The 27775-nt window shown below is 35.8% G+C and overlaps 1 pseudogene across 1 annotated transcript; it reads left to right on the plus strand.

Annotated features, from left to right (window-relative positions):
- LOC309629502 (small ubiquitin-related modifier 2 pseudogene) lies at positions 1 to 27775 on the plus strand (annotated as a pseudogene). The gene is made up of 3 exons: positions 1 to 52; positions 17544 to 17609; positions 19475 to 27775. The product of its transcript is annotated as a small ubiquitin-related modifier 2 pseudogene (transcript).

Raw genomic sequence — 27775 nt, forward strand, 5'->3', positions numbered from 1 at the left:
ATGGAGGAAGGCAACATCTTATGCCTGGCCATGAGAACCAGTGTGAAACAAAGTACGGAGCTGGAGGAAGACTCATCTGACTAGCATGGAAGAGGAGAGAGAGAAGGTTGGAGAGAGACGCTGCATCAGGAAGAATCCTGAATGCCTGAATGAAGACTCACACATCATCTCACTGTCTCATACTTAGAAGGCTACTTTAGATGGTGGAGGAGTGAGGTGAGACACTGACATCTGAGCGAGATTATTTTGGCAATGGGAAATTAGAGGTCAGAAGGAAGATGAAGTAGAGAAACTAATTAGGAGACTAATAAAGTTGTTGGTGACATGATGAGAAAGGGATGAACGTTATTGATTATATATACTATTGCTTTCTAATAATGGTGAGGAATGAACTCCTTCCCTCAGAGACTTTACATTAGTGGGAAAGGTAAGTTGTAGGAAAGTATGTGGGGCTAGAAATGGAAAAAAGTTAGAATGAAAAGTAACTGGTTTTTGTAAGCTGGGGTCAGTGAGGGTCTTGACAGGCATGATAATGAATGTGGCTTTATTCTATATGCAAAAGAGAGCCATTAAAAGCTTTGAGTAAGCGAGTGACATAATCAGACCAGTGTTTTAAGAAGATGACTAACCAGCAATGGAGTTGAAGATAGACTGGGACAAGTCAAAGTTAGGAAGACCAGTTATAAAGTTTCTGAAACAGAACAGGCAAGAGATGATAAAAGCAGGCCACAGGGCAATGACAGTAGAAAGAGAAGAAAGGTGAAGACTTTTAGAGGAATTTCACAGGGGACTGATGGGATTTGTCAACTAATTGGATATGGAAGTTGAAACAGGACAGGAAAAAGATTCCTCTACTTTTTGGTTGTTGTTGTTCGAAGTCCAAGCTGATAAAATGGGAAAGTTGAGTTAAAAAGCTAGTTTTGGAGGAAATTTAGAAATTCTACTTTTAGAATTCTGGATTGGTTCCTAAACTGGTACTCAAATAGCCTGTACCTCCAGATGGACATGCTCAGGAAGCTGTCACAGGAATGACATTCTTCACAAAGAGGGCTATCTCCGAGTTGTATAATAAACTAAGCCCCCAAATCAAGATTCCCACCCCCCATATTTTTCCTTGTGTTTTCTTTATTTTTCTCACTTGTTTTTGTAACTTAAATATGTAAATATAGCACTGAGTAAGTGACATATTTTCCAATAATATGAATCTCATTTTGATTTTTAAAAACATGTACACATAGCAGTTAACTGATTCTGCTTTAAGAAGAAACACAATCTGAACTTGTCTCCCTCTGCTGGTTGCACACTGAGGTACCATGGGTCTTTTTAAACCAGAGTAATAGTAGAAAGAAAAATATCCAATAATAATTTACAGTGCAAAGTATGGGACTTTGACGTCCACAATGCATAGTGACACACATAATTTTATATTTTATTTTTACTGCACCGTGAGATATATAGTACAAGTATTATTACTCCACTTGTCAGAAAACATTTTGAGATTTCAAGCCATTAAGCTCTCATATGAAATTAGAGATATTAAAGGAAAATCAGGAAGCATATATAATTAGTATAACTGTATAGTGTTAAAGCTGCAACAGACCCAGAAGATCTTCTTGCACTGTCCCCCCATTTTGCAGCTGAAATACAGAAACTTAGAATTTACACGGTTATTCAGGATCACTGAGATTAGTATTCAAGACAGCACAACTCTCAAAAAGTGCTCTTTCTATTGTGCCATGCTGCCTGACTAATAATGTCAGGATGTTAATCCTTTACATCATAGCTGAAACATGTACACGAGTAGACTAGATTAGAAATGCCTATTTCTCTAAGGCTAGATATACATTGCATCCGAGCAATCCACAACTATGTTAAACTTATAAGCAAGTAAGAAACAAAACTAAAAACAATGCACATCAGTTGGACAAACAGAAAATAAGGCAAAGACCAATCCTCGATTAGCTGTTTGAATAGATTTGTGCTCTGTCCAGTCTGGGGCTCTAGAACCATAGGAAAGGCTTGAGATGATTTTTAGGAATGCCAGAGTATTACAGATTGTGTCAGCAGAAGAATTGGGGTGGAATTCCTTACCCAATAACTTCCTGGGGCACTGTTTTCTTCTTCTTTATATGCCCTCCACAGACAGTTGTACTACAGTTCTCTGGCTATTCACCTGACATCCTACTCGCCAAACTTATCTCCATTCTTAATGGATATTCCCATTCTCTCTTGGCAGAAAAGAAAAAAAGCTAATTAAAATAATTTATACTTGTGTGGAAGTGACTGATAAATTCTAACCTCCAAAGGGATATTATACAATGGGAGTTTCCTGAACTCTAATAGGTGAAATATGTAGAGAAGATATTTTTAAATGGGAGAGTACTTTCATAACTCTTGTTTCTTAATGGCAAGAGATAAATACCTTTGGGCCAACAACTGTGAAAGTACCTTAAGAGATCTAAAATTAAAATTAAAAAAAAAAAAAACTACATGATCTTAACCCATTAAATCATAATATCTCTCCACACAGAAGAAAACTTTGTTTAGACCATCAATTCAATACACTGTGCCTATTAAAAAAAGTTTTTATACAGGTAATAGATATTGGTGAGGAATAGAGAAATACCAATATAGCAAAATTTTATATAATACACATATACAGATATAAGCAAATATAAACAATTCCAAAATAGAGACAATTTCCAACACACTTGGTAAATATTCCCAATACCCCTATCCAACAATTTATCAGATAAAATTTTCACACTTTTGTTTTCAGTAGCAAAATCAAAATTAGAGTCTTTTTTTTCTTTAGTGGTGTTCTCTTTTTCTACTGCAAGAAAGCATGACAGAGTATTGATCTTAGGATGGAATCAGGTTGGTAAGTGGCTATAGAAACCTTTTGTGCTGTTTGGAAGCACTGAGAATGAGCTGATACCAGTAATATTCACTGTTTCAGGAAAAATAGATTATAGGTAGAGCTTTGATTGAGGAAATAGCTAGCCTGGATATAAGGGCCAGGCTGTTCTGGTAGGTAGGAGGCTAGAGAAAAGGATAAGCAGGTGTGAATATTTGGATTGTGACAGCCCTAAGTGAAGAAGAGGGAATGTGAGCCAACATAGGCGTGAGAGAAGAAAATGTGTAAGGAAGTAAAGGGAAACTTGCAATGTGATCAATTATCTCTTAAAATAGGACATTTTTATCCATCAGCTGATATGATACAGTCTAATGCTGCTGCTTGTTTTAATGTATATATTAATAGCAACTGAACAAAATTATTTTCCTTGGGACAAAAATGATCACTTTGCTAGTAAGGAGCAATACTATGTGACAATTCACAACTTCTTTGCATCACTACCAATTTGGATTACATTATTTTTGGTTTGTAATGTTATTAGCAATAATTTTTTTATTATTTAATTAAACAATTTATTGATCACCTATGTAAGTGGGTATTCTGAAAGATCTGTGGGAACCATTCAGCACAGTCTCTATGATAAGATCCTTCTGTAATAAGAAATTTTCAACCTTGTTGGGAAAAGATCGACAAATGGATTGGTGAATGATTCAAAAATTGTATATAATTAAGTCTGTAATTTTGAGAAAAGTGCCCTAAATGCAAAGAAATTCAAACATAATGAGATAACTTCAACCCTCTATATGTCAGTCAGGATACTATGCACTGAGGTCACAAAGAAGTCCAAGGAAAGATTCTTGCCCTCAAAGAGTGAACAGCTGGGAAAGAGAAAGGAATAGTTAAGCAATGACAATAAGTATGCACTATGCAAGTACCTCCATCGTACTGTGTCCACACAAAGGACACCTGATCCAGGCTGGAGGGAAGCTTTTCTGAAAGAGATGTGTCCTAAAAGAGAAGGTAGGACTTGGGGATGGGGTCCTTAGGGATATTTGGTATGTTAACAGTTGGAAATGAGTATAGGGTAAAACTCAGGAGGGCCAACAAAGGGATTAATGTCAGGTTAGGAGCCAACATCATGGAGCAAGGCATGGGGGCAGGGAAGAAAGTGCCCCCCACCCAGAGAGGATCCATGCTGGGGAGTAGCAGGAAACTCAGATAAGGAGGGGGGCAGTCAGAGATGGATTATAAAGGTCTTAAAAGACAAGAAGGGAGAAATCTAAACTTAATGCATTAGTAAACAAGAAGCATTTTATTTTGAGGGGGCAAGTTCTTGAAAGTGGCATTTGGTGTAGCAGTTGTATAAAATGGAGGGCTCGGATAGGATATTATCTCAGTAACTCAGGCTTGAAAGGTAATGACCTTTCAGTGGGGTGGAGAAGAAGGATAAATGTAAGAGATATAAAGAAAGGGTCAAAAGTAATTGTTGAGTAACTGGATATATGAAATGGATAAGAAGAAGATATTCAAAATGAGACCTGCGAATCCCCCTGAGTTTCTGGAGGATGGGATCATCATTGATAGAGATGAGGGAGTTGAGAAAGCAGAGTGGAGTGTACTGGGGACGGGGGGTGGTGGAGGGGGGGTACTAATCCCTCCTAACCATCAGGCCTGCCATTTGGTTAGCTACTGCTACTGGAGGGAGTGTGCTCCTTAATGGATTTGGCTGCATCAACTCAATCGGTATGAATTTCCCAGATGTGCATAATTAAGACAGGAAAAATGTCAAAAGGAAACCATATGATCCTTTTGGTATTAATGCTTATATTTATAATTACTCATAAAAATAACATTAATAATTCTCTAATGTCCACTTTAAAAATGTGATACATGCTTTGGAACATATCTAAAATACACATAACACCTGGGCTAAGGTGGACCTTACTAAAGTTTGATTGTCCTTAAATTTCTGTTTAATATAACCCTATTTTTTTTTTTTTCTAGTTCTCACTAGATCGCATCCTCGAATTCTTAGAAAGTGCAAAATATTCCAGCATATTCTGTGCTCACTGAATTTGATTGTTCATCATAATCTTTTGCCCTTGATCTTCTTACACCTTTCTTTATTCTAACCTATTTCTAACGGGTGGCCAGGACATTTAAAAAAAAAAATTTGTACTTTCAAAATGCATTTTGAATATCAAACAAAGTTATAGAATAGTTTTTCTCTAATGATAAATAAATAATGAGCTTTATGTTGGGAATGCTAGATTTGTTTAAATATTAAAGAAGAAATTTGCAAAAGATAGCTATAAATATGGAGCAGGGCTTTAATAAAGGATCCAGTAGTGAAACACAGATTGGGCTGTGATCATGATAAAGGTGAGAATTGAAATGCTTGTGCATGTGTGTGTGAGAAAAAAAAGAAGAGCAGAGTCTAAGAGTTACACCTTGGGTAAGGTTTGCCATGTTGGAGCAAGAAAACAAGAAGCAAGGAAAGTTCTTCCTGGAAAACAGCAGGTCCGGAGTGACTCTCCTTTCATCTGTAGAACACAAAGTGCTTCCATATTCATTTGTCTTCACTTGACACCCTATTGCACTCCAGAGAGCTCTTTAGAAGAAAGATATTATAAATGGCAGGTATTAAGATAATAAACATAAAAATAATAATAGATATTCAAGACCTTTAAATAGAAGGAGAGTGCTGCCTGTATTCATCACTAAGTGGTTTGGATCAATATCAAAGGATAATGAGAACTTAGTGTAAAGAAAGCTTAGGACATCTCTCTGTACGCAATGAGGTGACAAACACCCTGAAGGAGAGGGGTGGTATCCTCTCCAAATGTTCCGTTCTGTCTTATCCAGAGCTTCATTAGGCCTGCCACTAATTCAACAGATGATTAGAGAGATTCATCAACAGATGAATAGAGAGATGATTGCTGCATGTATAATGGGACTTCCATGTTCCCAAGAGAAATTCTAACATCACAGGCCCTAACTTCATCATTAGCAGATGATGGACCTTTATGAAGGGAATGGTTTAAATACATGTTTGATGTTTTTTTCTAGTAAACAACTGAAATGAAATCTATTCCCTTAAATGCCATTTTATAATAGTTACTCCAATGTGCAAATACGGTTTGAGATTCTGATGTTATCCAAGCATTTCAAGAATGGAAAAAATTACCTCTGGTAACCAGCACTAAATTATCATCTTCCCCAAGAAACATTTTAAATCCAATTTGAACAGCTATGGAACATTACACACACCCCCACACACATAGAGGCACACATGCAAAAATATGCCCACCACAAATATACCAAAAACTGGACAGTGGGTGACTTATTAACCAGTTACTTTTTTGTCCAGTAACTCATTATTAATTCATCTAAAACTTAACTATGTAATTGGCAGAATTTAAATTTCAGCTTTCCTTCCTAGTTGTACTCCAGATGGGGCAAATGAGGTACCAGAGAACTGAAGACTGAAACCTTGAGCTCCAAGTCTTAGAGAGATGTTTACAGAAGGAAGGATAATATGTCTGGTACTATCTTTGGTATTATATGTAGTTTCTGAGCTCAAGTTTTCATATTTGACAAATGCAATCCTACAGATATTCAGATATGAGCATGAGATTTGGTACATCCTCACTGTATTTTCAGCCATTCAATTCTCACTGTCACCTGGAACTTGGGGCTCTGTATGGCACTGATTCTTCATCATCTCTTGCCTAGGCAGAGCCAGACAGAATGTTATAATATACTATATGTCAACATCCCGACTTTTAGCAATGCCTTTCCTTGCCTGAATTTTAAGAAAAAAGAAGTGTCCTTATTTTTAAAGAAAAAATTCAAGTTTATAATCTAAGATTTCTGTGTTACCAAATAGTAAACCAATACAAAGCAAATAAATATTTAACTTGCAATTATTTTTCCTATTGATGAGAATCTAAAATGTTTTCCTTTATATGAAACAAAAAACAGGCTAGCTTAGATCACCGCAAATAAACTATTCTTATATCCCCTAAATCATGAATTTAGATCAAACAGGTTTAGCTGTACCTCCCAATTTTTTTCATTGGATGGGGCCATAGCCAGCATGAAATCTAGCCCTTTCATTTTACAGATGGAATAACTAAGATCCAGACATTTTAAAAGTCTTGCTCAAGGTCACACCATAGATCCTAGGAGAGCCAGAATGAGAATGCATTTTTTCTTATTCTCAGTTCAGAACTCTAATTGAAATATGCTGAGAGTATAAAGGGGAACATATGAGTGTGTACGTAAGTGTGTATTTGTATGCATGCATCTCTTTGTTTAGTCTACTTCCTTGGGTAGAATATCCCTACCCCCTGCCCCCACCCCCTGCCTCCAACTTTTCTTTATTCAGCCAATCCTTTCTCCTTAATCAAGACCCAGTTCAAACACCATCTCTTCCTGCCTTCCTGCTCCATCTCAGGCAGTGCCCATTGCTTTACCTTCCTGGAAAGCAGGTAAGTCATTTGGGTAGCACAATTGTCAAACACATCACAGTTCTTTGCAAATATTTTTGTCTACTTCACTGGAGTAGATTATGAACTATCATCACTATATTATGAATTCCTTAAGGATAGGAATCATAGCCTCTTTGCCTTGGAATGCATGGTGCCTAGAGCAGTGCTTGATGATGGTGAGTGCTCCATAGGGGGTTGCAGAAATGGCTTGATGTAATTTAGACCAGTGGAGCAAAAACCTTAGTCTTCAGAGTAATTACTCTAACTAAGAATTGTACTGTTACAGTTGGCGTCATACTGCACTTCACTTTACTCAAGTATAAGGACCTAACTTGAATAAGACGTTTGGGACGTTGAGGGTGGGTCACGTACTATTTTTTCAGAAACAACACTGGTCTATGCCAACAAATTTGATAACCTAGATGAAAAGGACCACATCCTTGAAAGACAGAGACAACACTGGCATGTATATTTCCCACCAAGTCTTATTCTGAGGAAACAGTACCTGCAACTTCTCATAACCTATTGAAACTTTCTGTGTGAAGATATTTCTCAGCCATATATAGCTATTCTGTTAAAAGTCATCAGAGATAACCTGAAATTTCAGGCCTCATCTTATGTGGGTGATGCTTCAGTTAATGATCTGTTCACTAGCCTGAAGAGTTGCTACTGGGGAATATCTGAACTATCATATCTATTTCTGTAAGGCCATAAATAGATTATTTAGAGAAGGCTACAATTTTGGAATAGGTGAATGAGACCTTCAAGGACAAGACAAAGAAGAGCCAGCTATCTAGCTCAGCTGTGTCTCCAGTGACTTATTGTGGAAGTTCATTTATCCTAAGCTCTATATCTAGACCTCCCCAGGCTGAAATATGACAGATTTTGATTAGGGGAAATTAGGGGATCACTCACACAGTTTGCCCTGTTTTAACACATACCATCATCAGCTGTCTTTGTCTTTTGTCTGTTTCTCTCCCACCTTCCCTACACTTCTGGTTCATAATCAGTTTAGTTCCTAAAATGTCACTTCTTTGCACCCCTTTATCTGTTTTAGCACTATGTCATTTTTTCCCTTTAGCCTCACCTTTTACCTCATGTCCCACACTGGACCATAAAAAAAGGGAGTTGAAAGTTTAAAAATTATCTAACATGTGTACTAAAAACATTTTCTGGTTTTTTGTTCTTAATTTCCCAGTTAGCTTCCAGTTCCCAAGCACTCTTGCTAAAGGAGTGTTTGAATATGAAAACAGTAAACTAATCCTAAGTATTTGCTTCTGACAAAAGGAACAAAAAAGGAGCCAGATACAATACTAAGTGCTGGGGGAAAATTTGAAACAAAGTCCTTGTCCTCAAGAACATCATACTGTAGTCAGTAAAGCAGACATACACACAAATTGCTTTTTGCTTATGTGCGATCTTAGATTGAATTTCAAATTTTTGTTCCATAAGTCATTGGCTCATGGAAATTCAAGGTTTCCCACTCTGCATTTTGAAATTTTAAGTGAGACAAAGAATGGAATACTGAATAGGAATACTAAATTTGGAACATAAGGTAACCCTTCTAGACCTTTATTAAAATTGGCATAGACTTTGAAGACTTGAGACACTATTGAGAAGGAGGAGATTTAGAGAGGTTCTAAAACAGAGCCCCCAAAATGATTAAAGCAGTTAGAAAAATTAGCAGATGTCCATCAGTTTGGAGCCAAGCAGATATTGTTGTTGGATCAAATCAAAATCTGCCCAAAGGCCTTAGGAAAATAATTCTGTAAAGTTAATGTTTTTTAAGCCATGAATGTCACCACAACTTCATTTTATTGACACTGCCTTAATCAGCCCAGGTAGCTCAATCCTCTTCTAAGCCCCCTTCTGGAAGGTCGGGCTTGCCTCATTCCTAACACCATCTCAACAGAGGAAGGATGTGATCATTGGTTTTTACTGCCATTTCTTCACACTCTAGACTCAGTGTCCCAGCCACGAGTTCTCTCCTTTCATTAGATCCACTCTCCTCTCCCTGCTTTATACTCTCAGCAGTATCCTTGACAGCCAGCCAGTCCTAAAATCCAGCATATCACAGGCAGAATCCAATTAATCAGCAAGTAACTAGATTCTCTGAGCCTTCTGCAAGACTGAGATTTCTCACAGTACTGTGTGTTTGTACATATATATTCTCTATATATACATACACACTAATAGTACTGTGATAGTATAAATAGTATATAAATAGTATGTGTGTATATATATACACACACATATATTTTATTTACATATATGTATATAACTGGATGCCAGGTACTTTGCCAGATCCTAGAGATACAAGGAAGAATTAGATATACCTCTACTCTCATAGTTTAGTAGAACAGGAAATATCACTCAAACTAATAAATTAGCACACTAGAAATTTGAGATGCTGGAATAGACATCTTCGGGAGGAAGAATGAAGACACAAAGGTGGGACTGTTCTCAAGGTTTCTGAACAGGGCAAATAATTTCAACTGCTTAGACAAGAAGGAGCTGAAAAACATTAGAATGCCAGTTCCTCATACTCATCATTTGCTCCTTCAGATATTAACCATAAAATAAGCTGACTCTCCAAGATCATCAAGCACCCCAAGTGAGATTTCAGCCAAATGTCTAATTTACAAGCCTTAGTGAGGGCATCTGATCTGAAAAGTGGGTGCTACAGAAATTTTTCAAGATTAAAAAAAAATTGTTTTAACATTAAGTTTCACAGGCTTGTTACTGTATCAACAATATAGAGATGAGGGCTGTCAGAAGACTATCATATAAATGTGTTTTCCCACCCAAAGAGGCATTTTTCCATTTCTTCTCTCAACTCTAGCCCATCTGGCAGTGCATTTACAGACCTCTGGGATAATTCAAATTTGGAAATTGAATTTCAGCCTTAAATAAAAAGTGAAACATTTAGGATTTTCCCAAAACTTTAAAACCCCCCAAAATAGTAATCCTATTCTGAAACTCAAAAAAGAGTTGTGTGACTTCTTTTGTGAAAGCACCGCTGATTAGCATTTTGCAAAGATTTTGTAGAGAATGATGACTTCATTGGAAAGGCAGGGGACTCCTTCCCTTCCTAGCCTCCAAACCCACCTTTATCTGTTGTTGCAAAAGCTTGAATGAACCTGGTCAGATGCCTGTCAAGATGCCTCTTGTTAGGAGTGTGTCACTGCATTCAGCATTTCCCTATATAATCTTCACTGAATCATTGGGGAAAGGGAGATAGAATGGAACAAAGTAGTCTAAGTAAAAAAGAACTGGCAGAGATTAAATCCCTAAAAACCTTTTGCTGAGATGTGTTGGGATGTTTTGCCCCTCTGGGTTGTAAACTTGATCAGATTGCACTGGCTATCATGGAATATGGAAAGTTTAGTCTTCTGATCCAAGTTATTTTCACGCAGTATTGTCACAGTTCCTCTTCCTACTCTTAAGTAACTGTTTCTTAGAATAGTATTGATTTGGGGGACATTACTTCCCCGTTAACTCACCTTTCTTTAATGGTGAATCTTGTTTCGAAATGTTTGTTTTCAAACCAGTCAGTCAACAATAAGCTTAGTTGACAATCAGCTACCTTTTCCGTCAGAGTAAATCTTTAACATCCAATTTAATTCTCTTCTCAAGGGAATCCAAACTTCTCTAGGAGTGTTTGAATCTCAAAAGCAAAAATGATACTATTAGAAAGACCATGAGATGTCATCCACTTTCCTGGTTTTCACACTAGGATCCTCAAATTCTTGGATTTTTAAACAGGTGACTCAAGGCCACAGTGTAGAGTGGGAGTAAAGAGAATGTCAAGAAAGGTTTCAACAAAAGAAACAAGACTCAAAGCTACTTTTATACACCGAGGTTCCACTTTCAATTTCATCTGATAAAAGATCTTTTGTTAATGGATGAGAAGTTCCAGCCTGAGAGAGATTCAGTAGCTTGTTGCAGATCACTCAGCTAGTGAGAGAGCCAGGATTAGAAGTAGGTCTCCAGAGGAGCCCTCATCTACTAAGTATCTCTTCTGCCACTCTACACCCAATTCTTCTAATTCCTCTTTCCATCCTGTTGGCATCTACTTATTCTCTTTTAAAAATTATCCCATTCTCCTGTCTTCTTTCAGGACTTTACAGTTGTGTCTAGAACAGTCTTAGTTTCTCTATGTATTTTATTCAATATTGTTTTCTCCTCAATTCTGAGAGTAGTAGTCCACTGCCAAAAGACAAAAGGGGCCATTAATATCACTAGTAATATTATCTTCCACACTGATAGTAATTTACATATTTATTATTTTTTTAATAGATCTTTATTGGAGTATAATTGCTTCACAATACTGTGTTAGTTTCTGTTGTACACCACAAGGAATCAGCCATATGCATATATATGTCCCCATACCCCTCCCTCTTGAGCCTCCCTCCCATCCTTCCTATCCCACCCCCTCTAGGTCATCGCAAAGCACTGAGCTGTTCTCCCTGTGCTATGCTGCTGCTTCCCACTAGCTATTTTACATTCGGTAGTGTATATATGTCGATGCTACTCTCACTTCGCCTCAGCTTCCCCCTCCCACCCCGTGTCCTCAAGTCCATTTTCTATGTCTACATGTTTATTCCTGCTCTGCAACTAGGTTCATCAGTACAATTTTTTTTTTCAGATTCCGTATATATTCATTAGCATACGGTATTTGTTTTTCTCTTTCTGACTTACTTCACTCTGTATGACAGACTCTAGGTCCATCCACCTCACTACAAATAACTCAGTTTCATTTCCTTTTATGGCTGAGTAATATTCCATTGTATATATGTGCCACGTCTTATTTATCCATTCATCTGTCGATGGACATTTAGGTTGGTTCCATGTCCTGGCTATTGTAAATAGTGCTACAATGAACATTGTGGTACATGTCTCTTTTTGAATTATGGTTTTCTCTGGGTATATGCCTAGTAGTGGGATTGCTGGGTCATATGGTAGTTCTATTTTTAGTTTTTTAAGGAATCTCCATACCGTTCTCCATAGTGGCTTTATCAATTTACATTCCCACCAACAGTGCAAGAGGGTTCCCTTTTCACCATACCCTTTAAAGCATTTATTGTTTGTAGATATTTTGATGATGGCCATTCTGACTGTTGTGAGGTGATACTTCATTGTAGTTTTGATTTGCATTTCTCTAATTATTAGTGATGTTGAGCATCTTTTCATGTGCCTCTTGGCCATCTGTATGTCTTCCTTGGTGAAATGTCTATTTAGGTCTTCTGCCCAATTTTTAACTGGATTGTTTGCTTTTTTGATATTGAGCTCCATGAGCTGTTTGTATAGTTTGGAGATTAATCCATCGTTGTTTCATTTGCACATATTTTCTCCCATTCTAAGGGTTGTCTTTTTGTCTTGTTTATGGTTTCCTTTGCTGTGCAAAAGCTTTTAAGTCCCATTTGTTTATTTTTGTTTTTATTTCCGTTACTCTAGGAGGTGGGTCAGAAAAGATCTTGCTGTGGTTTATGTCAAAGAGTGTTTTTCCTATGTTTTCGTCTAAGAGTTTTATAATGTCCGGTCTTGCATTTAGGTCCTTAATCCATTTGGAGTTTATTTTTGTGTATGGTGTTAGGGAGTGTTCTAATTTCATTCTTTTACATGTAGCTGTCCAGTTTTCCCAGCACCACTTATTGAAGAGTCTGTCTTTTCTCCACTGTATGTTCTTGCCTCCTTTGTTGTAAATTAGGTGCCCATATGTGCATGGGTTTATCTCTGGGCATTCTATCCTGTACTATTGATCTATATTTCTGTTTTTGTGCCAGTACCATACTGCCTTGATTACTGTAGATTTGTGGTATAGTTTGAAGCCAGGGAGCCTGATTCCTCCAACTCCGTTTTTCTTTCTCAAGATTGCTTTGGCTATTTGAGGTCTACTTTCAACTTTCATAGATTTACACATTAACTATGTTGGTGTAAGCTCAAATATCCTTATGAAGTACACAAAGAGGGTACAAAAACTCAGACTCAGAAATGAGTAGCAACATGTCCAATGGTTCACAGCTATGCAGAAGCACAAGCAGGGCTGGAGCCCTGTTTCCCAGGCTCCAGCCTTTCCACTTGACCAACTCCAAATGAAGAGAAGGATTTGGAGGGGCAGGAACTGGGGGGTTAAATTCTCTCCTGCATGGGAGATTTGTCTGCTTTCCCTTGGCATTTCAAATGACTTGGTTCCTTATTAAATCAGTCATGCATAAACTTACAAATTACTCCCTCACCTTGCCAACCTCACCACCAACCCACCTAAAGCAAGACCAAAGGGCCATAAGTTCCTTCATAAACTTTTCTCCACAATCCACATGGTTGACTGCCCTTTCGTCTAGGCATTTTTGCAGTCTTTAAATTCTGACAATGTTTCCAACATAATTGATATTTTTTGGACCTCTCATCAGTCCTACATTTTCTTTTCCATTGGGTTTTTACTCACATAGTCACTCTGCTCATGCCAGAATATTTCATTTTGGGGACAACCCTATGTAATATGCTACCAAGGCCTTTGACATTACTTTTGCCCCTTTGTAAAGATTCTAATTCCTATCTGAGTATTCAAACTGGCAAGCATAGGAGACTTGAAGAACGGCTGGTAGAAGCCAAATGAAGTAGATACTCTACATAGAAAGTAACCAAAAGCAAAAGCAAAAATAAACAAATGGGACTATATCAGATCAAAAACACTTCTGTACAGCAAAGGAAATCATCAACAAAATGAAAAGACAACCTACTGAATCACAGAAAATATTTGCAAATCATATATCTGATAAAGGGTTACATCCAAAATAATAAAGAATGCATAAAACTCAACAGCAAAAACGAACAAATAATTTCATTTAAAATGGACAGAAGATCTGAATAGAAGATCTGATTTTTCTGAAGAAGGCATACAGATGGCCAACAGGTACATGAAAAGATGCTCTACACCTATAGTCATCAGGAAAATGTAAATGAAAACTACAATAAGATATCACCTCACACCTGTAGGATGGCTGTTATCAAGAAGACTAGAAATAACACGTGTTGGTGAAAATGTGGAGAAAAAGGAACTCTTGTGCACTGGAAATGTAAATTGGTGCATTCACTATGGAAAACAGTATGGAGGTTCCTCAAAAAAAATTAAAAATAGAATTATCATATAACCCAGCAATTCCACTTCTGGGAATGTATCGAAGAAAATGAAATCACAAATTAAAAAAGATATATGCACCCACATGTTCATGGCAGCATTATTTACAATAGCCAAGATATGGAAACAAGCTAAGTGTCCATTAGTGGATTAATGGATAAATAAATTGTGGTACTTACATACAATAGAATATTACTCAGCCATAAAAAAAGAATGAAATCTTGCCATTTGCAACAACACAGATGAAACTCGAGGGCATTATGCTAAGTGAAATAAGTCAGGCAGAGAAATACAAATACTGTATGATCTCTCTTATATGTGGAATCTTATCTCCAAGCTCATAGATACAGAAAACAGATTGGTGGTTGCCAGAGGTGGGGGAGGTTGGGGGGTGGGAGAAATGGGTGAACTGTTTTTGGTGTTTCTTAGTTTAAATAAATCAAAAAATTTAAGTACTACAAAATTAAAGACGAATAAACCACAAATGGTATAAAATGTCTTTTTCAAAATAAAGGTTTCTGATGCTATACTTCTTAAAAAAAAGTAACAATGGCAGGAGAAGGAAAATTCCCCAGCACTGGCATATGCATAACTCCAAGGTAACATGTGCATATATCCAATTAGATATATAAAATATATAGATATATTAAATAAATTTCATGCAGCCTTTGAACCCTTACCCCCTTATAATGTAATGGATGCAGAGACCAGAAAATAGCCCAAGGTAGAGGGAGTAATATATCCCCACCACTGCGATAATTTTCATTGTCATCAAAATCTAAAGATTTACAAAGAGCTGCCTCCATTTCCTTTATCCTCCAGCCGAGTGGAGGCACTTAAATGGTAGTGATACTAATAAATCCTGATCTAAAGCTCATGATCTTTGCCCTACAACAGGCAGTTGGGAGGTTAAAGGTATCAATTCGAACACCTGCTGAAGGGTGAGGAACTTCTTTATGGTATCAGTAATTCAACTTTCTATCGAAAACTAGCATCCTGTAGAAGTCACAGTAAAAGGCATTTCTGGGTCAGTCATGGTGAAATGATAAATTCATATTTCTCTATTGCTTGATTAGGTCACTGTTCACTAATGCCCTGTCGCCATCAGCTTCTTTGAACTGTCATCTCATACCTGATACCAATGTGGTAAGCTTCCCTATACCCAGTTTGGAAAACTAGTTAAAAACAGAAGGTGGTTTTCTTTCTCTACTATAAAGAGTTTTGAGTCATGGATGGTTGCCTTCTCACTGTGCTTTTAAAAGAAGAAAGAAAATGCCTTCAGTTTGCTGGGAGCAAAAATACGTTCTTTTTCATCTGAAACCATTCCTTGCATCTCACTAAATATTACTGAGCATCCCACAAGTAGCTTATCATCTTACCTGTTTGCAACAGCAAACTGAATGTATTAGGAAACCCTCTTCAGACTGGTGGAGCCTAGCAGCCCAGGAAGCTCTGGGGAATAAAATATCTGACAGCAGGTGGCCTGGGTAGACCAGCTGTACGGCTGTACATAGGAACTGCCACTTAACAAGTTAGGGCAGCTTGTTCCTGTAGCTCATGGGGAGTTGGACACAATTCTATGCCCCTTAGACACTCTGAGCTGCCACGGGAAAAGCAGGCATTCCATCATGTCCTGTGCCTCCTTGTTCATGTGATTTTCGTTTGTACTTGGACAGAACAGTTTCACGTGCAGGAGGAAAAATATCAGTCCCAGGAGATACTGGACCATTGACCCAGAGTCCATATGTCAGTAGTCTCCTTCCCTTTTGGGACCGGTCAGTTGCCATGGTAAATGGCAGCCAAGGCTTATTAGTGCTTGTTAGTGTTTAAAAGATGATTTATAAGCATGTAAATAATTGGCATCTCATTAACAGGTGGGGCTCCTGAACTCAGCTGCCTTTGGCAATTATCTACAGGATTTGAGAGTTGTGCTCCTGTCCTCTGCAGCTGCCTACTTATCTGGCTCAGAGAGTATCAACCTTGAAAATAAGGCGAAGAGGAAACAATCCATCAGTGGGGCGGGTGGACCAGACTGTGCAACCAATGGTGGTTGCTCACCTAGCAGATTGACCAGGGAAAGATGGGAGGAGTACTGGTTGCCCACTTTCAATTTTTCCTTCAGAAACTGTACATACTGTATCCTAAAAAAAAAAAAACAAAAACCCCACATAACCTTTGTTTCTAGGCAAATTCATTAGGAGTGGAACCAGACTTACATATACGTTGCTGTTTATATTGGAAGAGCCCCTTAGCTAAAAATACCTCCCTGAACTAGCACTCACAGAACCTGACAGTGCGTCAGAATATGTGTATTGCATAACTTTCAGCTGTGTGTGTGTGTGGGGGGGGCGGCTAGAGAGGGAGAGAGAGAGGAGAGACAGATGGAGGGGGAGAGAGGGAGAGAGAGAGAGAAAGAGAGAGGGAGAGAGAGAGAGCGATTGAGAGTTGTGTGTTGTTTGGGGGTCTTAGGGGAGAATGAGGCTGGGAGATAAATGGCATAGTTCAATACTCACAATAGTAGTAAATACAATAACCTTGCAGCTGATCATATTTTTAATAATTGGAGAGACCCAGGACAGCCTGAAAAGACCTAAGGAAACAGAGCCCTGAGTGTCAGGAATTGCAAGAGTTTGTCAATCAGAGCCACAGTTTTTCCAAACTGCAATTTTGAGAGGCAGTTACCTGACTTAGATAATTCTAAGATTTGAGGAATTTGTTTTTGTTTTTAATTTTTAAGGACCTCTTTCAATATGTAAAATGTTTCTACAGTTTTGGAGTCCTGAGTAATTAAGAAAATATACTCATTGAAGAATATAATGTATTCATCTAAGAAATAATATATTGATGATTATTATTATTGTTATTTTGGCTTAAAATATAAGAGAAGAACAGAGAGGGAAAATGGGAAGATAATTTGAAGATACCACAATGGTAATAAGAAATAGAAAGAGAGACTTTGAAAGAGGAAAATAATTTAGAAAGAAACTAAGAAGAGGGAAAAACTGGAAGCTAAAAAAATATTCCATCTGCAGCTTATTTCTTTCATTTATAGGGAATCTCCGGATCCTAGACCTAGGCATAGCCAGGCAGTGTTGCTCGAGGGACAGCACAAGGAAAGGTAAGAGTATCAGCTGTGCATTGCTCTGTAGGGCATTCCATCAACTCCAGGAGGTACACAGACCATCAAAGCCAGAGGGGCTGATTAACCCTTCAATTATTTTAATTTCTATAGTAGTATATTTTCTACCTCACTCAACTAAGTACCTAATTTCACTGATGAAGCACCTAACTCACCAGTAACTAGAAAGTGTTATTCAGGTTGATTAAACACTACTCTATTTATGGAAATACCTTCTGTTTAATAATTGGTAGTGGTACCCTCTACAAAGTCAGGGGTAATTATCTTGATCCTCTCTCCATCTTGCTGAGATTTTTTAACACACCCTAATGCTTTCTGAACAAAAGCTCTATTCCAAATAAAAGTAACAAAACACATATAATTTTTACTATGTTTCAGATATCATCCTAAGTAGTTTGCATATAACTTTTAATCCTCTCAAAATTTTATAAATTAGGCATCCTTATTACCCTTTTTTTACATTTGAGAAAACAGAGATGTTAAAAAAAAAAAAAAACTTGCTCAAGAATTCAGCAAGGGGTAAATTATAAAGAAACCTGGAATTTGAAAACTTAACACATGAGAGACTGCCTTCCTGCTTCCCTCTGTTCCATCAACAAATGTATTGTGTGATGGATCCACCTCCAGTCATGAAGTAGGAAGTTATGAGAAAGCATAACTCTCACCATAACAAACAAAACAACTGAGGTACAAAATCTGTTTTCCTGAACCCCGCAAAAAAGTGACATTTCAAAGAATCTCTAAATAAACTCAACTCCAGTGATGAACACTTCATAGGAGAGAAAACATATCAATACAAAGCTGCTCTCCTCCCTGGTTGACTAGCAGGAAAAGAAAAATTTCCCCATAGACAGGAAATCAGCAGAATCTTTAACAAAATTTTAAGGTCTGTGTGTGGGTTGCTGGGACAGATTTGAATTCTGAGCCCCCAGTGGCAGAGTAAATCTGAATTCACTTACCAACTCTGTTGCTTGGTAAGTGTTCAGGGGCAGTTACTCAAAGGCTTGAAAGTAGGAGAGGAGAAATGAGAGGGATAAATTTCAACTCAGGATTTCAGCTTCTAGGAGTTGGAGACAGACAAGAGTACTGAGAGAGAGTGCTCTGAGCCATTCTGGGAGGAAAGATCTCCCTAAACATAGGAGGACTGAAGGAGAACAAAGAAAACTCCCCAGAAACACAAAGAGCTGGAAGCCAGGCTGTGAGAGCTGAGAGATCTTCATGTTTTAGAAAGCTAGTAGTTGGACAGAGAAGCATAGAGATCTATAGATCTCACCAGTGCTCAGATCCTAAGCCTACCAGAGGTAAATTCTAATTCCACTTTCAAAACATGTAAAGCCTGTGGTCAAACTAAAGTTGCAACAAAGTTCAAACATATCCTGACTAGAAATCCGATTTATTTAGCTCTTCACTCTTGATTTTTTCTAGAAATAAATAATATTTACATCTATTTCTACTGTGTTTACACAACATGCCTTTAATGCCATAAAATTTATGACACACAAAGAAGCAAGAAAATGTAAATCATGGTCATGAGAGAATATACAAAGAGGGAAGACCCAGAGATGGCCCAGATAGTGGAATTATCAGTCAGAGACTTCAAATAAAGATAAAATAAAATAAAAATGAAAAATCTAAAGGATCTAATAGAAAAAGTAGGCAACATGAGTGAAGAGATGGGGGATTTTAACAGAGATATATGAATACTATATTGAAGAAAAATGTATTGAAATTTTCAGAAAAAAATCAATATCATAAATGAACAGTTCATTAGATGAATTTAACAGCAGACTGGAGTCAGAAAAGTATCCTTGAAGACAGATCAGTAGCACACCTCCTTAGGTAAGGACCTGGTACCTCTTTTGTGAAGCACTCACCAGGGCTGGAAGAAAAGCCCAAGGAAGGAGTCAAGATTGAGAACAATGATCATACTAATTTGAAGGTGGCAGGGATGGATGGTTCTTTGGTGCACTTTAAGATTAAGAGGCATACAGCACTTAGCAAACTGATGAAGCCTATTGTGAATGACAGGGTTTGTCAATGAGGCAGACTAGATTCCAAACTATTAGGTAACCAATCAATGAAACAGACACACCTGCACAGTTGGAAATAAAAGATGAAGATGCAATTGATGTGTCCCGGCAGCAGATAGGAGGTGTCAACTCAAAAGGGAATCTGCTACTTTACTGTAGAACTTTGTTCCTCCAGAACATAAAGACATGTTCTCAATTAGAAAACCCAATTTGGTCCTACCACATCCTGACTACTGCAGTATAGTTTTCTCTATTCTTTCATTTTCCTCCTTCCCATTCCTTTACTGTACATAAAGTCACTGCTGTATGTACTCAATCATATTGCATTTTTTTAAAAAAACCTAAATGGCCAATGGTATGCTTTGATCAACACCAAATGGAGATGGGACAGGGGAAAATACTAGTTCTGTGAAAATACCCCCCTTTCTCCATTAGTGGCATGTTCATTCAGCTCTTACCTTTATATTCCAGTAAGTTATTTTACACTCACTGTTTAACAAAAAAAGAATAACATAAAAATCCTTGCATATTTTGTTCAGTTGGAGAATTTTAATTTTTTTCATTTATCATTGTAAAACCAAGGACAATATTATACCTTTTTTGCATGTAGAGCAATCTGCCTTTAAACAGGAATAAATTATCCTGAAAGAAATGAATCATAGTTTTCCCTTCACATCAAGCATCTTGTTTTCCCTGACCAGGGATTGAACCTGGGCCCTTGGCAGTGAGAGCAAGGACTCCTAACCACTGGACCACCAGGAAATTCCCAAGCATCTTGTTGTTTAAATAAACTTCTTGTTTAAAATGAGGAAAAAAATGTCAATAGAAGGTATCAAAACTGAGGCAAAAATAGTGAAAAAAACAGAGAAGTGTTTGAGATCTGTGGGACAATATCAAACCTAACATGAGGGTAGAAAGAGAACATAGAGAATAGGATAGAAAAAAATATTTAAAGAAACATGGCAGAGAATGATTCAAAATGACTGAAAGACATTAGCATACATATCCAAGATACTCAGTGGACCCCAGGCAGAGTGCTATAAAGCAAAACACACATAAGCTCTTCATAGTCAAATTACTGAAAACAAAATATAAAGAAAATAATTTAAAAGCAGTCAATAACAACAGATACATTACCTGGAATGGAACAACAATATGCATGATGGCTGATTTCCAACTAAAAATAATTGGACAATATATTACTGGACAAAGCAATAATATAAAGTGCTTTAAAAAGTCAACCTAAAAGTATTATATATAAATCTGTCTATCTCTCCCTTAAAAAAAGAAAAAGAGAGCAAATAAAGTCATTTCAAAGAACAAAAGCTTAGAGAACTTGCTTCCAGCAACCCTGTACTACAGGACATGCTAAAAGTAGTTGTTCAGGCTGAAGAGCAATGATACCAATGGAACTCCAGATCTGCTGGAATAAATAAAAGGTATGACAGAGAGTAAATATCTGGGAAAATATAAAACAATTCTCAATCTATATCTACATTTATACCTATCTATGTGTATCTTTAAAAGACTGCAGAGCACTTAAAAGAAAAATAATAACAATATATAGAATGTATTGAGGGGTTCTTAGCATATGTAGAACTAAAATACAAGAAACAAAGTGCTTAAAGGGCAGGAAGAAGGCAAAAAACTACAATGTGACATATTATTATAGCATATTATTTGAAGGTAGGCTCTAATGAATCTAACATTCATATTGTAATCTCTAAATATATACTGTCCAATAGGGTAGTCAGTAGCTACATGTCCATACTTAAATTTAGGTAGAAAATAATCAAAATTAGATAAAATTAAAAACGCAGTTCCTAAATTGCACTAGCCACATTTCAAATGTTAAAGAGCTACATATGTCTAGTATCTACCATGCTAGGTTGAACAGATAGACTATTTCAATCATTGAAGAAACATACTTTAGATAGCACTGCTGTAGATAAACCACTAAAATACAACACAAACACATATATCTAAATATTAAAAGTAGTAAAAAGTGTGATTTACCTCAAAGAAAACAGAAAACAAAAAAATAAATAATACATGAGATAAATAAAAACCAAATGAAGTCAGGAGATTTAAACTAAACTATATCACTAATTATATTAAATGGTAATGAACTAAAAATTCTATGTAAAAGCCAGCAATAAGATTGTATAAAAAAGAATTAATTTTATAGATTTTGTGTAAAGACAGAGAAGTTGAAAGTAAATGTGTAAAAATTTATACCACTTAAACACTAAGATTGAGAAATCTTATTTTTTAAGATTAAAATTTGTTGTTAAATATACCATCTAAACACTAAGATTAAGAAAATGGTGTCACTATCTTAATATCAGACTAAGTTGACTTCAAGGGAAAGAATATTACTAGAGAAATAGAAGAACATTTCATAATTATTAAGGAGTTGATTCATCAGGAAATTGTAACAATTCTAAATATGTATACAACCAATAACAGTATTTCAAAATACATGAAACAAAACCTGACAGATTAAATGGAGAAGTAGACAATTCACATTTGTAGTCAGAGATTTTATATAACCATTATCCAATAACTGTATGTACATAATTCTACCCCAACAACTATACAGTGTCTTTACATGTGCACATGAATCATTCACCAAAATAGACTATATACTAGGCCATAGAAAAGGTCTCAAAATATTAAAGAATTAAAATCATAATTTTATATTATTCTGTCTGGAATATAATAATTCTACAGAGCATATTCTGGAAAATATACAATGGTATCAAATTAGGAATTAATTTTAAAAACGTTATAGAAAACCCTAAAATATTTGGGATTTAACAACCAATTTCTAAATAGCCCATAGATCAAAGAAGAAATCACAAGGGAAATTATAAAGTATTACAAAATGAATTATATTAAAAACACAGTATATCAATATCTGTGTGATTCAGCTAAAGCTGCACTAGAAGGACATTTATAGTAGAAAATATGAATGATTTAAATGATCAAAACTTCTACTTTAGAAGCTAGACAAAATAAAACAAATTAAGCTCAAAGTAAATAGAAGAAAAGAAATAATGAAGGCAAAAGAAGAAATCAAATTTAGAACAAACAACAGATAATCAAAATGTCAAAAGTGGAAGCATTAAGAAGATTAATAAACTTGACAAATTTCTAGCAAGATTTATCAAGAAAAAAGAGACAAAATTAAAATTACCAACATTATAAACAAAAAGGGGACTTCACTAGAGATTCTACAGAAAATAAAAGGATAAACAACTTACGCCATTAAATTCTATAAGTTAGATGAAATGGACAAAATCCTTGAGTAATAGGCTTATTTAAACAGACACAGTAAGAAAAAGGCAGTCTAGCCTTTCAAAATAGAGTTCATAATCAAAAATTTTCCTACAAGGTTCTCCTGGCTCAGACAGCTTCATTGAAATTTTATCAAGTATTTAAGTAAGGAATAATGCCAATTCTACATAAATTCTCTCAGGAAATGAAGAAAGGAGATACACTATTCAATCAATATAAGTTGATATCAAAACTTGGCAAAGGTATTATAAGAAAAAAATTATAGACCAATATCTATTATGATCACAGATGCAAAATTCTTAATAAACAATATAAACAAATTGAGTACACACACACACACACACACACACACACACACACTGATAAAGAGTGATGCAACAGATGGATTTTATCTCAGGTATGCAAATGTCGTTCAAAATATTTTTCAAAAATCAATTAACATAATTCACTATACTAACAGAGTAAAGCAGAAAAAAACGTAATCTTCTAAATTGATGTAGAAAACTACATTTGAGAAAATTGAATTGCAGTCTGAATAAAAACTCAGCAAATTAAGAACAGAAGGAAACTTCCCCAACTTGATAAAAAACATCTAAAATAATCCTACAGCAAACATGATCCCTAAATGCAAAATTTTATATGCTTTCCCCATACTCTCCCAAAGAAGAATGTCCTCTCTCATTATTTCTATTTAATATTTTCCTGGAATTTCCCTCCTATGTAATAAAACAGGAAAAATAAATAAAAGCTTGAAGATCTAAAAAAAGAATTAAAACTGTGTTATGTGCAGATAAATAATTATGTAGAAAACGTCATAGAATCTTCAATAAGGGACTAGAACTAATATGTAAATTTAGTGAAATTGCAGGATTCAAAGTCAATTAACAAAAATCAAATGTGTTTCTTGGCATGGACATATATACACTACCAAACGTAAAATCGATAGCTAGTGGGAAGCAGCCACATAGCACAGGGAGATCAGCTCATGCTTTGTGACCATCTAGAGGGGTGGGATAGGGAGGGTGGGAGGGAGGGAGATGCAAGAGGGAAGAGATATGGGGACATATGTATATGTATAACTGATTCACTTTGTTATAAAGCAGAAACTAACACACCATTGTAAAGCAATTATACTCCAACAAAGATGTTTTAAAAAAAACGTGTTTCTATATACAGCAATGAAAAAATAGAAAAAATAATTTATATCATCAAATATATTAAATATATAGGGGGGAAATCTATTGAAAAATATGCAAGATCTCCACAGTGAAACTACAAAACATTGGTGAGAAATTTAAAAGACCCACATAAATGGGGAGCCATACCTATGCTCATTGACAGAACTTGGTATCTTAAGGATGTTTTTTCTCCCTTAATTGATCTATAAATTTAATATAATACTTATCAAGTTTCCAACAGGCCATTTTGAAGATAATGGCAAGCTGATTCTAAAATCTGGGTAAATAAGAATGATCTAGTGTAGTCAAAACAATCTTTTAAAGAAAGTGAGAGAACTTAGCACTATCTACTTCAAAATTACTATAAAGCTATAGTAAACAACACAGTGCAATCATGGACTTAAAAGATATAATATATAGATCAATGGAAAAGAATAGAGCCCAGAAATAGACCCACACATATAAAGTCAATTGATGTTCAGATAAGGCACTGAGCACATTCAATGGGGGAAAGGAAAGTCTTTTTAACAAATGGTGCTGGAACAACTTAACCCTTATACTCCATAACAAAATATTAACTTAAGATAAATCTTAGACTTAAATTCATAAAGCGCAGAAGAAAAATAAGAATAGTATATTTGTATCGTTGGGAGTAGGCAAAGATGTTTTCAACAGGCCACAAGATCAATAACTCTAAAAGAAAAAAATGATAAACTGAACTTCATCAAAATTAAAATTTACATCTCATTTAAAGAAACATTGTTAAGAAAATTAATAAGCAAAAAACAGATTGGGGGAAAGTTTCCATAATGCATATATTTGACAAAGAACACAAATCCAGAATATATAGAAAACTCCTATAAAGCAATAATAAAAAGGCAAATAATCCAGTTACAAAATGGGTAATGACCTAAACAGATACTTCACAAAGAAGAAATACAAATGACCAATAAGTGTATGAAAGTGTGTTCAAAATGACCCCCAAAATTGTAAAAGACTATTCATAGTGACTTTCATATTCATAATTACACAGACATCCATCCACAGGAGAATGAATAAACAAAATGTTATTGTCATGAAATAAAATGCTACTACATAATATAAAAGGAGAAACAACTGATATATACAACATCATGAATAAATTTCAAAAATATTATGTGGAGTAAAAGAAACAAGCCACAGAATTATATTGACTCAATTATTTGATTTATATAATTTCCAAGAAAATATAAAACTAATCTATGGCAATAGAAATTAGAAAGTGGTCACTTCCGTGGGTGGGTAGAATAAAAGGGAGGTTGATCATAAAATGACATGAGGAAATTTTCTAGAGTAGTGTAAATGATATCACTAAGAAAAGGAATAAGTGAGCCACAGACTAGGAAAAAGTTTTCATAATATGCATTACTGACAAAGGACTCATATACAGAACAGGTGTATTCTGTACATGGTTATATATGTATATAAAATTGCTAAAATTCATCAGACTGAATGCTTAAGATCTGTGCATATTACTGTATGTAAATTACATCTCAAAATAGATATATTGACCACCTATCAAGTGCCAGATTCTGTGCAACTCACTGGAGATATAGTAATTAACAAGACTCTACTCTCATAAAATTAGAATATCCAATAACTGGCCTTTTCTTAGGCTATTCAAGGACTTAGAACTCAACTAAATCTTTCTCTTTATTGTCAACATAATCAACTCCTTTTTTTCTCGATACATAATATAGTGAAAATGTGTTACATAAAGAAATCAGGAGTCCTGAGTTTTACTAACATTTCTGTCACTGACTAGCTTTATGACTCTGGGTAGCCTTTTTATTGTTAATATCCTTATCTGCAAAACAAGGGTTATCAGTCCAATATCCTTTTAAGCCCTATGTCTAATGACCTTTATTTTTATTACTTTTATTTTTATTTATATTACATATACTAATGATGATATCTATTTATCAGGAAGCTACAAATCTGAAGGGGAAACTGTTCATTGTGGGAGAAGACAGTCCCGATTTCTTGACCACTATATGATAACTGCCATCACTTGCTATTCTGTGGTACTCACACTGAGCCATTTCTTTTGAGTTAAGCCAAGAATCTGGAGATACTGGGATCTTGGAGAAACTGAGTTCTGACTAGCCTTGACTTTATTCAAACTCTAATTGCCTTTTTAAAAATGGGTTTTTCAATTATGTTAATTTTGAGAAAGGGTGACCAACCCAGAACTCAAATTTTCAAATAAAAGACCCCAGCAGTAGAAAAGCCTTTTCAGCTTGCCAGGTGTTGAAAGTTGTTTTGTTTTCTTAAGTGAATTAGGTAAGACTCAGAGATGGGAAGGAATCTAAAATCCGTATGCCCATAAAACATTCTCTCTTGTAAACATTTAGAGAACATGCAAGAATAAATTGCTCTTTTATGAGGTCTGCAGAGAAACATAATACATAACTTGCTTTTGTTGTGAATTTTTGAATTTTGCTTTTCTCTAAAATTGCTAACACTTTTTGGTTAGAGAAAATAAAGCTCAATATTGCCATAACTTTACACAAAGACCCCTTTTCACAACCTGTGCTGCTCACTTTCTCTTAGAATCTGTAACCTCTTCTTTCGTATCCACCCAATGTCTTTCCTTTCTTCCTGTGCACAGTCTTCAGCTTACTTCTATCAATCCATTTTTCTGTCAGCCTATACTCACAACCCCCTAACCTTCTGCATCATTCTCAACACCTCTTTCCAATATCATTGTCATTCGTTAACTTATTGCACAATAACTGACTGAATGAAGAGCAAATAATATATTCAAGGTGCCGTCTACGTGCCCGGGATAGAAGGGTGAAGAATGTCCCGCCATCCTGGAGCTTATAGTCTAAGAGACACTAAACAAAGAATTACAAGTGTGATTGTTTTTCTTTATTAAGTCCTCTTGCAGCTTTTTAATTTATTCTGTGAGCGTGTGCTTAGATTTACTTTTCAGTGGCTCTTGATTCAAGGTGTCAAAGTACACCTAGTTTCTCTCTAAACTGCCAACTACCACTATAGTCTTCTGATTGACATGTTTCTTGCTTAAGAAATAGTTTCTCAGCATTCTAAAAATATATCTTTCCAGGATCATCCTAAGTAGCTAAAAGAAAAATCTGGTGAAAAGGAATGACAAGTATGGTCACTATTCTATTCCTTTTGTGGCTCTCTGCTTCTAACCTTTTGCCTTTCATTCTCCCACGCATATATTCACTTAATGATTCACTGATTCATTGATTTACTTACAAATATGCATTTAGTGCTTACTATGAGCCAGGGACTGTGCTGGATAAGTAATACCTAATCTATGTCATGGAGGAGCTCAGAATCAAAATTAGTATCTCACACTGTCTTGGTACAACAAACATAACTGCCTTTGCTGATCAAAAAAGTGGATTTTTCCCACTCAGTTCAAATACGTGTTTTTAAAATAGATAAAGAATGTTTAAAGGTAAAAAAAGACATTTTTAGTGGTGATATATTCTACTAAATAGTATTTGATGTCTGTGTGTGTATGTATGTATATATACATATATTTACCTTATATTTTTCTTAGTATCATATTCCTACAGAGGTCTTTTCAAACTGCCTTAGCTAAAACAGCCTTTAAAATACA

Source organism: Balaenoptera borealis (genome assembly GCF_965194805.1).
Source record: "Balaenoptera borealis genome assembly, chromosome: 5".
Classification (NCBI taxonomy): domain Eukaryota; kingdom Metazoa; phylum Chordata; class Mammalia; order Artiodactyla; family Balaenopteridae; genus Balaenoptera; species Balaenoptera borealis.